The sequence below is a fragment of the Choloepus didactylus genome, assembly GCF_015220235.1.
Source record: "Choloepus didactylus isolate mChoDid1 chromosome Y unlocalized genomic scaffold, mChoDid1.pri SUPER_Y_unloc2, whole genome shotgun sequence".
Taxonomy (NCBI): domain Eukaryota; kingdom Metazoa; phylum Chordata; class Mammalia; order Pilosa; family Megalonychidae; genus Choloepus; species Choloepus didactylus.
Genome location: NW_023637625.1, coordinates 377206 through 393244, shown reverse-complemented (window position 1 = coordinate 393244; position 16039 = coordinate 377206). Strand labels below are relative to the sequence as shown.

The 16039-nt window shown below is 39.3% G+C and overlaps 1 long non-coding RNA gene across 1 annotated transcript; it reads right to left on the bottom strand.

Moving 5' to 3' along the window:
• Positions 1-475: 475 nt before the first annotated feature.
• LOC119525951 lies at positions 476-4255 on the bottom strand. Its single transcript, XR_005215043.1, has 3 exons — positions 4163-4255; positions 2704-2786; positions 476-514 (listed from the first exon to the last, which is right to left on the bottom strand). It is a non-coding gene; the product is annotated as an uncharacterized LOC119525951 (long non-coding RNA).
• Between the last annotated feature and the right edge of the window lie 11784 nt (positions 4256-16039).

Here is a 16039-nt window from a genome sequence, read left to right as displayed (position 1 = left end):
CTTACAATTGCTCTAATTTTCTAAAAAAAAAACCTTTTAATTTTAAAAAAAAACCCATAAGAAAAGATTGAAAATTTAAAAACATGAGATTCAGACACAGTACTTAAGGTTTATTTGCAAAATGTGAGTTCTTACTTGATAAATCCATGGGAATACATTCTACCGTGATGTTTAGCTGCCCAGGAATAATCTGCAATTTGGTCTTCTCTGGCCTAGGTATAAAATAAGAACATTTTAGATTTTAAAATTATGACTATTAAATGCATTGATTATTCTATGTCCAAAGTTAAAATTTTAAGCATTCAGTTTCTCCCATATACAACTCATCACTTTAAGAAACTTCTAATTTATTTATTTATGTTCATCTACTGCAGTAACTCCATATACTTACTTCTTGTATTCTGAGAGCAACTTGAGAAGATCTTCATTAGAAAGTTTGCTACTGTCTTGTTTATACAAAGGAAAACATCTCGCTTTCAGATCCAGAGAGCCTTGAGTGTCTTTGAAAATGGGTCTAAAACAGCAACAGAAGGACTTTAAAAAAAAAAAAAAAAACTCAAGTACTGATAAATTAAAATTAGTGCTTGTGAGAATGTAAAATGCTGAAACCACTTTGGAAAAAATTTGGCAGTTTGTCATAAAGTTAAGCATATGCCTATCCTATGACCTAACAATTCCACTCCCAAAAGAAATAAAAGACTATGTCCACAGAAAGACTTGTTCATGAATGTTCATAGCAGATGTATTTGTTATAGCTCAAAGCTGGAAATAAACAAGATGTCAATAAACAAGTGAATGGATAAACAAACCAGTATATCCATACAATGGATTTACTACTCAAAACAAGCTATTAATACACGCAACAATATGGATGAATCTCAAAAACACACTGGGTCCAAGAAGCCAAACACAAAAGAGTTCATACTATATGATTCCATTTATATGAAATTCTAGAATGGATAAAAGTCATCTACAGTAATAAACAGAACTGTGGTTGTGTGGGGGCAGGGTGGGATGGCTGACTGGACAGGTGCTTGAGGAAACTTTCTGGGGCACTGGAAATGTTTCGTATCTCCGTTGGGCCATGATTACACCAAACTGAATGTTTTAAATATATGCATTTAATGAAACATAAGCCGTACCTCACTAAAGTTGATAAAAATTAAATTATATCTTTAAAGAAAATTTATTATGTAGCATTTCCAGCATGAATTTGAATTATTCCTTCCCCTTTCCCGTCTCCCAATTTCAAGCAGCTATTTTACTGCTAAAATGGAAAGTAATATACAAGCATCCAGCACACTGGAAGCAGCTATAGCTGGAAACATAATTCCCCCTGGCAGAGCCTCTGAAGGTGTGTTTATGGGCATTAACCATTGTTACCATTTCTAAGCATACCTCCTTTCATTTTAAGAGAAGTTTATCATACATCTTTTAAATAACCCAGCCAAGCCTTTAAAGTGGGTTCCTACTACTGCTGACAACCAAAACAATTCAGGAAGGAAAAAAAGTATAATTGCTCATCAGAACTAGGGATCAACGCTTCTACTTTGAAGACTTTAAAATTATGTTTTCTACTGGCAAAATGGCATCAAGCAGTCACCATCACGGCCAGAAATGGGGAGGGGGCAGCATAGCACAGTCACCTAGAATAGGTTCTGAAGACAGCTTCACACTGTGTGACTTATAGGCAAAGATTTTTTTTTGAACTTCTGGCCTTCAATTGCCTCATCTTGAAGATGGGCCATGTAAAGCACTTAAACAAGAGCCTGTACAGAGTTAGCACTTAAAAACTATTAGTAACAACAATGATAGCAGCAACAACAGCAGCAGCAGCAACTGATTTTTTAAACAGGAGCATTACAAAGTTTGCTTATATATAGAAGTGCTACTTTACCTTCTATAATGCCTAAATATACCAACCTCCATTGCTTTTTGCCATTCACCTAGCCTTATCTATTTTCAAAATGAGGACAATGTATGTTTTCATCTACCAACATGCTATGCATTTTCAGACTTTCCCCCCCAAAATGAAATGATTATAGAGACAGATAGAAGAGTTAATTAACTTAGACTCTCTTACCCTTATAGTACTCCCCATCACCCACTGAATTTAATTGATTGGATTATCCAGAACATGCTGCCCTTTCCCCAGAAGTTCTAGTGAGTTGTACAGGCTGTACCTATAAAAACAAGCCTAACACATGCTTCCTTACACACCACCCCAGAAGGTTTCGCTGAATTTGTCATCAGGAAGCAAGAAATCTATTAATTAATTACTCACTTGGACTTAGTGACTATATTCTTTGCCTTCTAATTTTTAGTACATTTTCCAGATTTATTTTATGATAGTTTTTCAAGGCATAAACCCAACCAACTCAAAGGCTGGGCATATTGTACATAATTCACTATAATTTCTAGTTTTCTGGGAAAAAACTCCAACATTTTAGCAAATAAATTCTGCTTTAAAATGTAATAAAATTAAGTGGTATCAGAGCAGTAGCCAAGCCAAAGAAAATTTCCCCCAAGCAAGAAATAAGAAATGAGAGAGTCATCGCACAGCAAATTGTATGAGAAAAAATTCTTATATCCCAATACACAACTGGCCTGCCAGAAACATACTGCTAAATGCTGGTCAGGGCAACAGCACTCAACTTCATATATGAGCATGAACAGAAGGGTCATGATTATATTTGTACAAACCTGGCAGCCCAAGCAAAGGGCATTCTGTATTGTCCAAGCCGGCTACATACTTGCTTAGCTGTCCTGTGTACCTTCTGGGCTGTCTAAGGTCAGAAATAAGAAAATAAAGCTCACTTTTGTTCAAATTGCCATGGACCCACCCAGAACAATAATTTCCCCATCATATTGATATAAAACATCAAAATCTAGGGGGAAAAAACACATATAGCCACAAAAGGATCACAACATGCAACAGCTACCCACTTTCCAAAATCACAGCTTTTCTTAAAGACTTTATGTTGGTTTCTCATTAATAGAGCCTTTGTCAATATATCAGAAGTCAGGCAAACAGACAGAGGACACATTTTGTGCCAAAGACCTTTATTAGGAAAATTCTATGCAGTTTTAACATGTATTTCCTTTCACACACCAGGCAGACACTCTATTCTGGAGAGAAGTTAATTCTGGATATAGTTGACCTTTTTACTCCCAAGATAATGAAAGTAACCAAGAGTCAATGCAATTAGTCTAGGATGGGAAGGAGCGGCTATTCGTCTAGACACTGAGAGATGATGATGATAAACTGCCTACAGAGTCTAAACGGGCTGTGAAATGCTGGCTGGATGCTCATCCCTAGGGATACAGGATGCTGGAAGCTTTTATCTACATCCTCAAGACATTACTTGGTTACAAAACTAAATGCCATGTGCAACGGATCAACTCTTTATAAATACGCAGTATCTGGAAAGCTGCTAATCAACTGTGCCACAAGCACTTTCCTCTCTGGGCCTCACTCTTCTCATTTATAAAATGAGGGGATGGGATTAGAGGAATTGCTTCCAAACTTTTGGATTTGATGATCCAGAAGTTTGTATGATCAATGTAGGGTTGCCAACTTGTAATTCTGTCACTTCAGAACATTTGAGAAAACAATAGAAAATAACCTACTGGTTAATATGCCAACATTTCACGAAAGAAAGAGGTTTAACATTTAAAAAGCAGGAAGGACAAAAACATCAGAATAATAGACAGTTCTTCTAAATGAATATATTTAGCTTCATGGAACATGTGCTATCTTGCCCCTGTCTTCTCATTTCACTACAGACATGAGTAAACCTGGGTATGGACTGGCATCTGGGAATCACACTTCCAGCTCTGACATTCTAAGGTTGTACAGGGGCTAGGAGTGAGGAGAAAGTGGCATTTGCCAACAATCCAGTGTCAATTAACCATTTAGATCTTATTTTGATTAGCAAACAGAAATCAGTTTGTCATATAAACAGAACATAAATAAAAGGGGGGGAAATGACACATTCAAGCTTTAGTATGCATACTTGTGTGCTATACAGTATTTTCAGAATAAATAGCATTGCTCCTACTTCTTTTTTTGTAGAAGGGCCATTGACAATGTCATTTAAAATATCAGTAAAAGGCAAATTTTACATAAGCTGAAATATTCAGAAGTGATCTGCATAAATACCTTCACAGGGTCTGAATTTTTGATGTAGGGTTCTGCACAGTGTGTAATGTTTCCCTGTAACACCTTTTCAATTCATGCAACTAGAAAAATTTCTGGATGTGGATTCGAAACTGAGAAAAGTCCCTGGAAAACAAAATTCTTCCATTAGACTTTTTATTTAACCATGTGTATTTAGTTACCTGGTTAATGATTCTGAGTAGGGTGTTTAGTGTAAAATGTTGATATTTAACCTTGGATCATGTATAGAACCATGGAAGTATGTAACATTTCCTTTCATACACTTCTCAGACCCAATGTCCCTTTCAAAATGGGTTTTGCTTTGTGTCAACAACTGCTTTAGTTTGCTAATGCTGCAGAATGCAAAACACCAGAGATGGATTGGCTTTTATAAAAAGGGGGTTTATTTGGCCACACAGTTACAGTCTTAAGGCCATAAAGCGTCCAAGGCAACACATCAGCAATCGGGTACCCTCACCGGAGGATGGCCAATGGTGTTGGGAAAACCTCCATTAGCTGGGAAGGCACATGGCTGGCGTTGGCTCCAAAGTTCTGGTTTCAAAATGGCTTTCTCCCAGGACGTTCCTCTCTAGGCTTCAGCTCCTCAAAAATGTCACTGTTGCTCTTGGGGTGTTTGTCCTCTCTTAGCTTCTCTGGAGCAAGAGTCTGCTTTCAATGGCCATCTTCAAACTGTCTCTCATCTGCAGCTCCTCTCTCAGCTCCTGTGCATTCTTCAAAGTGTCTCTCTTGGCTGTAGCTCCTCTTCAAAACGTCACTCACAGCTGCACTGAGTTCCTTCTGTTTGTCAGCTGATTTATATGGCTCCACTGACCAAGGCCCACCCTGAATGGGTGGGGCCACACCTCCATGGAAATATCTCATCAGAGTTATCACCTACAGTTGGGTGGGGCGCATTTCCATGCAAACAACCTAATCCAAATGTTCAACTTAATCCCCTCTAATATGTCTGCCCCACAAGATTACATCAAAGAATATGTCTTTTTCTGGGGGACATAATGTATTTAAACCAGCACACATATTCTCACACTTTTTTTTTTTTTGGTTAGGTGTATACAAATTTAGGATTTCTGTATGTTCTTGGAAAATTGAATTCTTTTTTGTTATGTAATGTCCTACTTTATCCCTGATAATTCCCTCATTCTGAAGTTGGCTTTATCTGAAATTAATATAGCTACTCCAGCTTTCTTTTCATTAATGTTAGCATGGTATATCTTTTTCCATCCCTTTATTTTTAACCTATCTGGTTCATTATATTTAAAATGGATGTCTTGTAGACAACAAAATAGTTGGCTGTTATTTTTTTCTATTCAATCTGGAAGTCTCTATCTTTTAATTGAGATTTAGACCACTGATATTTAAAGTGATTATTGATAGAGTTGGATTACCAAGTTTGTGACTGTTTTCTTTTAATTGCACTTGTTCTTTGTTTCTTTTCTCCTCTCTTTCTGCCTTCTCTGGTTTTAATTCGGCATTCAATATGATTCTGTGTTATTTCTTCTCAGAGTATCACACATACTTTAAAAAATTCATTATTTCCTTTAACATTTACAATATATATTTTTAATTAATCTGAGTCTACTTCAAACAACATTATAGCACTTCACCTTATAGCAGAATATACCTGTGCTGGTTTGAATGTATTATGTCCCCCAGAAAAAGCCATATTCTTTGATGCAATCTTGTGGGACAGACATTTCAGTGCTGATAAGATTGGAATTCTTTGAGTGTTTCCATGGAGATGTGCCCCACCCAACTGTAGGTGATAACTCTGATTGGATAATTTCCATGGAGGTGTTGGCCTGCCCATTCAGGGTGGGTCTGAATTAAATTGCTGGAGCACTGTATAGGATCAGACAGAAGGAACAAGCTGCTACAGCCAAGAGGGACATGTTGAAGAAAGCACAGGACATGCAGATGAGAGACAGTTTGAAGACAGCCGTTGGAAGCAGACTTTTGCTCTGGAGAAGCTGAGAGAGGACAAATATCCCAAGTGCAACTAAGAAGTGACATTTTTGAGGAACTGCAGCCTAGAGAGGAACGTCCTGGGAGAAAGCCATTTTGAAACCAGAACTTTGGAGCAGATGTGAGCCATGTGCCTTCCCAGCTAATGGAGGTTTTCCCAACACCATTGGCCATCCTCCATTGAAGGTACCCGATTGCTGATATGTTACCTTGGACACTTCATGGCCTTAAGACTGTAACTGTGTAACCAAATAAACCCCCTTTTATAAAAACCAATCCATCTCTGGTGTTTTGCATTCCAGCAGCATTAGCAAACTAGAACAATACCCAATTCCTTCTTCTTGCCCCTTGTGATGTTTCTATCATTAATTAGTTTTGTTTATCTTGGAGTCTTGATTTTGCCTTTATTTTTGAAAGATAACTTTGTTGTACATGATGTTCTTGGTTGAGTTTTTTTCTTTGAATATGGTGTCCCACAATCTTCTGGCCTCTATTGCTCCTGTCAAGAAGTAACCTGATATTTTTGTATGTTTCTGCAATACTTTTTAAAAACTTTTTATTTTTGAATACTTACAAACTTACAGGACAGTTACAAAAATAATACAACCCCATACAGAGAACTCCAACATACCCCTATTCCCCCATGTTCCGATTTGATAATGCTGCTGTTATGCGAAACACCACAAATGGATTGGCTTTTATAAATGGGGTTTATTTGGTTACACAGTTACAGTCTTAAGGCCATAAAGTGTCCAAGGTAACACATCAGCAATCAGGTACCTTCACTGGAGGATGGCCAATGGTGTCCGGAAAACCTCTGTTAGCTGGGAAGGCACGTGGCTGGAGTCTGCTCCAAAGTTCTGGTTTCAAAATGGCTTTCTCCCAGGACATTCCTCTCTAGGCTGCAGTTCCTCAAAAATGACACTCCTATTTGCACTTGGGGTATTTGTCCTCTCTTAGCTTCTCTGGAGCAAGAGTCTGCTTTCAGTGGCTGTCTTCAAAATGTCTCTCATCTGCAGCTCCTGTGCTTTCTTCAAAGTGTCCCTCTTGGCTGTAGCAAGCTCCCTCCTTCTGTCTGATCTTATATAGTGCACCAGTAATTTAATTCAGACCCACCCAATGGGCGGGCCAACACCTCCATGGAAATTATCCAGAGTCATCACCCACATTTTGGTGGGGCACATCTCCATGGAAACACTCAAAAGAATTACAATCTGATTAACAGTGATAGGTCTGCCCACACAAGATCACATCAAAGACAGTGGCGTTTGGGGGGACGTAATACATTCAAACTGGTACTCTTAGTAACTTAAAACAACCCATAATTATCTCACAGTTTCTGTGGGGCAGAAATCCAGGGCTGAATTAGCTGGATTCTCTGTTTCAGGGTCTTTCATGACGCTGCAATCAAAGTATTGGCCAGTGCTGGTGTCTTGTCTGAACGCTGGACTTGGGGAGGAGGACTCACGCCAAATGTCATCTGTTTGTTGGAAGAATTCAGTTCCTCGAGGAGTGTTAGATTGATGCCTCTGTTCATAGCTGGCTGTTGGCTAGAGGCCACACTCAGTTCCTTGCCACCTGTGCTGCTTCACCATGGTAGCTTTTTTCATCAAAGCCTGCAAGCAGGAAGGCAAAATAGAATCTTCTAGCACATATAAGTGACTGTCTGACTGTCTTTTGTAACTTTATGGAAGAGATATCCTCTCAGTGTTGTCACAATCTATTAGCTAGAAACAAGAGGAGGGCTTACACAAGATTGTGAATACAAGGAGTTGGGAATAATTGGGAACCATAGTAGAAGTCTAAAATAATATAAAATAATATGTTCAAGACATTGGGGATTTGTGAGAATTAAATGAAATAATCCACCATTGGCTATTAAGTACCCCATCCTGAAAGGTTACTAAGCATTAAATAAATGTTAATTATAATAATTATTATTATTATTTAATACTTAATATTGAAGATCTAGAATAATCTTTTAGGGGAGAGAAATATTGGTGATTGTGGAAGTAATTGACTTTTTAAGATCTCTCAAAAGAGTGACATAAATTTGTTTCTAGTTTTTAGAAACTAGAAACAAATGTTTTAATTTGTAAAGATAATTATTGTTATCTCCCTTTAGGTATCCAAGGCAAATACATGAAAAATTATTTTATTTAAGACTTCTTTATTAACAAGTACTAACATCTTGTATCCTAATATATCTGTATACACAAATATATATGCATATAGTTCTATGTATATATATAAAGAGAGACAGAGGTAACTAGATGCATAGATACATAAAGATACTGTGCCGGTTTGAATGTATTGTGTCCCCCAAATGCCATTATCTTTGATGTAGTCTTGTGGGACAGACGTTTTGGTGCTGGTTAGATTTGCTTGGAATGTGCCCCACCCAGCTGTGGGTGGTGACTTTGGTGGGATACTCCCATGGAGGTGTGACCCCACCCATTCAGGGTGGGCCTTGATCAGTGGAGCCATATAAAACATGCTGACTCAAAGAGACTGAATGGAGTACAGCTGTGAGTGACGTTTTGAAGAGGAGCAAGCTTGCTAGAGAGGAACGTCCTGGGAGAAAGCCATTTTGAAACCAGAACTTTGGAGCAGACGCCAGCCACATGCCTTCCCAGCTAACAGAGGTTTTCCGGACGCCATTTGCCATCCTTCAGTGAAGGTACATGATTACTGATGTGTTACCTTGGACACTTTATGGCCTTAAGACTGTAACTGTATAGCCAAATAAACCCCCTTTTTATAAAAGCCAGTCCATCTCTGGTGTTTTGCATTCTGCAGCATTAGCAAACTAGAACAGATACATATCCATATGTGCCTTTATTTTCAGTGTACATGTGTTTATTCTCAGATTGGCATCATGACGTGCTCATTCTCTGATTTGGTTCAATCTGTGACAGGTCACCATGGATATCTATCCAGTCCAACTCGTCAATCAATGATATATACGTATAGGTATGTGGAAAAGGAGGTTTAATATTTTTCTGACTAGTGAATACAGAATTTGCCACATACCACAGGCTCTTAATTATGTACTTATATCTCTGAGTTTATGAGCCATGACCTCATTGTGATCATTTATTTAAAAAAAAAAAAACACTATTTAGGATATGGTATTCCAAGTTCTCTCTTTTTACTCTTCCTGTCAGAGGATATATTGAAATATCTTACCTATTTCTATTTAATGTTTAACATTAGAATCACACTCTGAATTTTTCTTGAAGGTTATTTCAAGAGTTTTGATCATAGAATGGCAGTGATTGATTTTTGGATTTCAGATATTCAGCTGTGCTTTCATTCCTCAGGGGTATTGTGCTTTGTCCTGAGTTCTCAGTTTCTAGACAGCATATGATACTTTATTCTAGCCATTATTGCATTTGATTCCTTTAGTTTACATTAATCTCTTATTTCCACAATCTTTCATGAATGGTTATTGCTGGTAGTTGGGGATTGAATCATTTGCCCTAACAAAAGGCATCTTTAAGTCCTAATGTGTGTTCCTTTGGCTGTGAACCCATTTGTAAATAGGACCTTTGAAGATACTAGTTAAGGTGTGGACTCATTTGTGAAGAGGATCTTTGAAGATCCTTTGTAGATGAGGCCAAATTGAATCAGGATGGGTCTTGATCCATATGACTGGAGGCTTTATAAAGAGAGGGAGTTCAGAGTCAGTCAAAAGAAGTCAGGGAGGAGACAGATTGCCATGTTATGGAGAACTGCTATCAATAGAATGCTCTTGACCCTGGGAGAAAGCATGGTCTTGTTGATATCTTGATTTCGAACTCTGAGCCTTCAAAACTGCTGTGTAAGCCAACCCATTGTGCGGTATTTGTCATATCGTCTCTGGCACACTAAGACACTGGTACACAGGGATGATGCAGATTTTTCTATCTTTTCTTTCGCTTGAGTCCATATGCTATCTACCAGTTCTTATTATTTTTGAAATTATTATAGTTGGATGATAATTTATTTTTGCTTTAGGATTTGCAATATTCAAAAAAAAGCTTTATACCACATCATCAGGACACATAAGTTCCCAGAGGCTACTGTCATTATGAGGACTGAGTTCTCCCTTCTGAATTTGGATCATGGGTCAGTTCAGCCTAGGTTGCCCCATCATTCACATTAAGCACCGGAATCTCAGCAACTTTTGGTTTAAGGGGACAACTCAGTTGTGGTAACTGATGGAACTTCAACCTGGAAGTTAGGACGTTTAATCCTTAATAGGAAATCAAGGGGTGTGCCAGTTTGAATGTATTATGTCCCCCAAAACACCATTATCTTTGATGCAATCTTGTGTGGGCAGTCATTATTGGTGTTGATTAGATTGTAATTCTTTGAGTGTTTCCATGGAGATGCGACTCAATCAGCTGTGAGTGAAATATTTGATTGGATAATTTCCATGGAGGCGTTACCCCACCCATTCAGGGTGGGTGTTAGTTGGATCACTGGAGTCATATAAAGGAATTCATGGATAGAGGGACTCAGAATAACTGAGAGTGACATTTTGGAGAGAAGCTGAAGCCTAGAGAGGAACATCCTGGAGAAAGCCATTTTGAAACCAGAACTTTGGAGCAGATGCCAGCCACATGCCTTCCCAGCTAACAGAGGTTTTTGGACGCCATCAGCCATCTTCCAGTGAAGGAACCCTGTTCTGATGCCTTACCTTGGACATTCTATGGCCTTAAGACTGTAACTGTGTAACCAAATAAACCCCCTTTATAAAAGCCAATCTGTCTCTGGTATTTTGCATTCTGGCAGCATTAGCAAACGAGAACAGATTTTGATACCACAGAAGTGGGGTGCTGCTGAGTTTGCAAATACCCAACATGTTGGAACAGCTTTTTAAATGGATAAGGGGAAGATTCTGAAAGAATTGTGAGGAGCTGGATAGAAAAGGCCTAAACTGCTTTGAAGAGACTGTTGGTAGAAATATGGACTCTAAAGATAACTTCCAATGAGGCCTTAAACAGAAATGTTGAAAGTGTCATTGCAAACTGGAAGGAAGGTGATCTTTTTATAAGTGGTAAAGAATTTGGCAAAATTGAGTCCTCGTGTTGGAGGAAGGAAGAATTTCAGAGTGACGAGCTGGGATACTTGGCTGATGAGATTTCAAAACTAAAAGTTGAAGATATAGCATGGCTTCTCCTTGCAGCTTACAGTAAAATGTGACAGGACAGAGATAAGCTGAGAAATGAACTCTTGGGTACAAAGAAACTAGAAACTAATAGTTTGGAAAATTCTTAGTTGCCAAAAAATGAGACCTCAGAGCTCCAGCCCAATGTGAGGATTTAATCAAATATGGAACCCAACCACCATGTCAGTACAAGCCAAGATTGGAGATGGAGTTATCCAGAAAGGATTTCTGGAAACTCCTGTTGTCTGATGGTTTTGACCCCTGTGTACTTCATGCCAAGCCAACAAGATTTTTGTGAGGTCTATTTAGCCGGCGCCATGGCCGGTCTAGACTGGAGGGGACAGAGGAACAAATTGAGGGAAAAATTTCTTCAAAGACAGAACCGTGGAGATTGTCTGGAGTCAGGAAGTCTCAGACAGGGAGAACGGAGCAGCCCACACACATGAAAAGGGTGAGTTTGCCCTGGAGGTCGAGGGTAGGCATTCTGCCTCGATGCTCAGGAAGAGTGTTGCCACCCCAGGCCTCAGAGAGGGTGGAGCACATTTCCCGGGGATTGGGGAGAGCCTGGCCACCACCCTACTGTTCAGAGAGGGTAGGGCCTTTGCCCCGGAGTGGCAGAGTCCGGGTGGCACCCTGATGTTTGAGGAGGGTGGGGCCAAAAGGTGGTCTCCCCGGTGTGTGGATATGTTGGGGCACTCACCCAAGCATTTGTAGAGAAATAGAGCTGACGTGTAGGCCCTTGGAAAGTGTGGGAAAGCCGTTCTCTCAAGCCCCAAGGATGCAACTTTGTTCTGTAAGTGACTTTCAGACTTTGAAATCTAATGAAGTTTGCCCTGCGGGTTTTAGAAACTGTTTTGGTCCCTTAAACCCTTTTTTCCTTACTGTTTCTCCTTATGGCACTGGGAATGTTTATCCTATGGCTGTCCCTCCTTTGTATATTGGCAGTACATAACTTTTGTTCTAAGTTTCACAGGTCCACTGCTAGAGGGGAATTATGCCTTGGGACAGACCATGCCTGTAACCGATTTTGGTAGGAACTTGTACTTACTTATTGTTACTGAAATGATTTAAGTTTTTGTGTTATTGTGATGGGATGAATGTATTTTGTATATGGAAAGGTCATGTCATTTGGGGGTCCAGAGGGTTGAATGTGCCGGTTTGAATGTATTATGTCCCCCAAAACGCCATTATCTTTGTTGCAGTCTTGTGTGGGCAGACATTATTGGTGCTGATTAGATTGGAATTCTTTGATTGTTTCCATGGAGATGTGACTCAGTCAACTATGAGTGATAAGTTTGATTGATAATTTCCATGAAGGTGTTACCCTACCCATTCTGGCAGCATTAGCAAACTAGAACAATGCCCTTAACCTTCCTCTTTCAACCATACTTACAATCATTATTCTGGTTTGCTGATGCTGCCCTTTTACAAACAGCAGAAATGGATTGGCTTTTATAAAGGGGGTTTATTTGGTTACAAAGTTACAGTTTTAAGTCCCAAAAGTGTCCAAAGTAAGGCATCAACAAAGGGTACCTTCACTGGAGGAAGGCCATTGGCCTCCAGAAAACCTTGGTTAGCTGGAAAGGTATGTGGTTGGCATCTGCTTGCTCCCAGGTTGCATTTCAAAATGGCGTTCTCCAGAGTGATGCTCTTGGGGCATTTTGTCCTCTCTTAGCTGCAGCTGCTCTTCAAAATGTCGCTCTCAGTTGCTCTCCAAAGTGTCACTCTTAGCTTCTCTGCATCTGGGCCTGTTTGGCTCATTTTAAAGTACTCCAGTGATCCAATAAAGACCCACCTTGAATGTGTGGTGCAACACCTCTGTAGAAATAATCCAGTGAAAAGTCTCACCCACAGTTGATTGAGTCACAGCTCCATGGAAATACTAAACCAATAGGTTCCAATCTAATCAACACTAATGCATTTGCCCCCACAAGATTGCATTACAGAATATGGCTTTTTCTGGGGGCACAATATATACAAACCAGCCCAGTCATCTTTGTTCAGTGTACTTACAATATTGTACTACCATCACACAGTATTGTGCTATCCTTTTCTGGATGTTTACAATCAGTCCCGTTGAGCATTCTATACTCCTTCAACATCAAATGCCCAATCTTTACTGTCTTTCTAACTCCTGATAACCAGTGTACCCTGTTAGTTACAATTACTGCTAATCTTCATTTCTGCACTCTTCTCCAAACCTCTCTCTCTTGTCTTTTCCTATCAGTCTGTGATTCTCCCTTTAATATTTCTTGTAGAGGTGGTCTCCTTTTCACACACTCTCTCAGTGTCTGTTTACCTTTAAATATTTTAAAATCTCTCTCATTTTTGAAGGACAGTTTGGCCAGATATAGGGTTCTTGGTTGGTAGTTTTTATTTCAGTATTTTGAGTATGTCCTACCACTTTATTCTTGCTTCCATAGTTTCTGCTGAGAGATCCACACTTAATCATATTGAGCTTGCTTTGTATGTGATGGATCACTTTTCTCTTGCTACTTCTAGAATTCTCTTTGTCTTTGCCATTTGACAATCTGATTGGTGTATTGGAGTAGGTCTCTTTGGATCAATTCTGTGTGGGGTATGCTGTGCTTCTTGGACCTGTAATTTTATGTCTTTCATAACAGTTGGGAAATACTCAGTTATTATTTCCTCTGTTTTTCCTCCTGCCCCTTTCCCCTTCTTTTCTCCTTCTGGGACACCTATAATGCATACATTTGTGCGCTTCGTTTTGTCATTTAGTTCCCTGAGCCCCTGCTAGTGTTTGTCACTTTTTTCCCTGTCTGTTCTTTTGTGTGTAGGACTTCAGATGGTATATTCTCAAATTCACTATCCTTTCTTCTGCTTCTTCAAGTCTGCCGTTGTATGTCTCCATTGTGTTTTTCATCTTTTCTATTGTGCCTTCCATTCCCGTAAGTTCTGCCACTGGTTTTTGAAACTTTCAAGCTCTTCCTTGTGTTCACTTAATGTTTTCTTTATATCCTTCGTTTCTCTTGTCATATCTTGCCTCAACTCATTGATTTGATTTTTGAATTAATTTTGCTTGTTTGTTAGAAAATCTTTAATTAGCTGTTTCGACTCCTGAATCTCAGTAGAGATAGTTTGTTCCTTTGACTGGGACATATTTTTATGTTTCCTGGTGTAATTCATGATTTTTTGCTGTCTAGGTATCTGATTTTCTTGATTAGTTTATTCTGGAGGTCATTTTCTGACTTTTGCCTTAGATTTTCTTGTTGGATGTCTTTTATCTCTATCCATTCTTTGATTCTTTTGCTGCCTAGTTGTCAAATTGGCTCTGCTCCCCCGGTTTTCCCCCCAAATCAGGTACCCACCATAGCCTGCCACAGGGATAGTATGTAGGCATGGTGCACTCCAGGAAATTCACTGTGTTTGGTAATGTAGATCTGCTTGCTTCCAGCAGTGCTCTGTTTTTAGCCAATCCAAAATACCTAGGTTTGTTTCAGAGCCCTGCTTTAACAGTTGTGTCATCCATATTTTTCAGCCAAATCAAGGTCGGATTTCCATGCAGGGTGTGTAGACCAGCTCCTGTGATCCTATGAAAAGGTCTGGAGCATTTTTTAAACAGCATTTTAATTCCCCTGCACCTTCAGGACTCTCCAGCAGATGCTGCTGTTCAGTAACTTAATGGACATCAGAAGCTGCTTTGCTTCTGAGCACAGGCTTCATCTACACAGGTGAGCTGAAACTGCAGGATTCCTATACCCTCATTTGCCAGCCAAAATATGGTTGGATGTGGGGATCCACCTGTGGCTGAGGACTCCCTCAGCTGACCCAATACTCCAGTTGTACCTTAGGCAAAGAAACAGCTGCTGGTTGCTGCTTCACTCAAGGGTGGGGGAAGGTCTAAAGGAACCAGGGCTAGAAACATAGTCTCTTTCCACGTTTCTCAGTCTCTTTGTCCCTCACTGACCTGGGCCTCTAAATGACATCCCCTGTCTCCCAGGTCTTCAGATGCTTGGAGTATGTCTCACTGCTGTAAGAGATATGGTCTGTGTTTGTGTTGTGAGGGGTCCCATCTGCTGATTCTGTGCCTTTCCCACACTGAGACTGAGTGAGGGGTAAGGGAGAGGACTGGCTGGTCCAGGATGGAAGATTCATACCTGGTATTTCTTCTTGTTGTTCAGTTCGACGTTTGCAGTATCCTTCTCCAGGCTGTATCCTCCTCCGGAGTTTCATACAATTCAGATTTGTACTTTTTGTTCATTGAATCTCTGGGGAGATGTGTCCAGTTGGTGTTTTCATCACCATGTTGATGATGTCACCCTGTTATTTCTGTATATCTCTTCCTGTCTATCATGTGTCTGTCTATTATCTAAACATTTGAGAGTAGGTTGCATGCATCATGCTTTTCTTACACTTAACAACACTTTTGTGTGTGTGTGTGTATATATAAATGTAAAGATATATAATATACATACATGATGTTATTTACATTAACAATGTTGTGGTACCATCAGCATCATTCATTACCAAAACTATTCTGTCACCCCAAATATAAATTCTATAGCCGTTAACCTTTTGTTAAAGATAATATATGTTTAAGTATTATAATGCTATGCATGTGTTCTCATACATTTTTTTAACTCTTAGTATAAGTGTCATGCATTTGTAGTAGTTCCTGCATGAACTTTTTTTTAGTGTTAATAGGTGACATATATAACTTTAAATAAACCCTTCCAATCAAATTCACCCGCAATAGGACCCTATTGCTTTTAATCCTTATA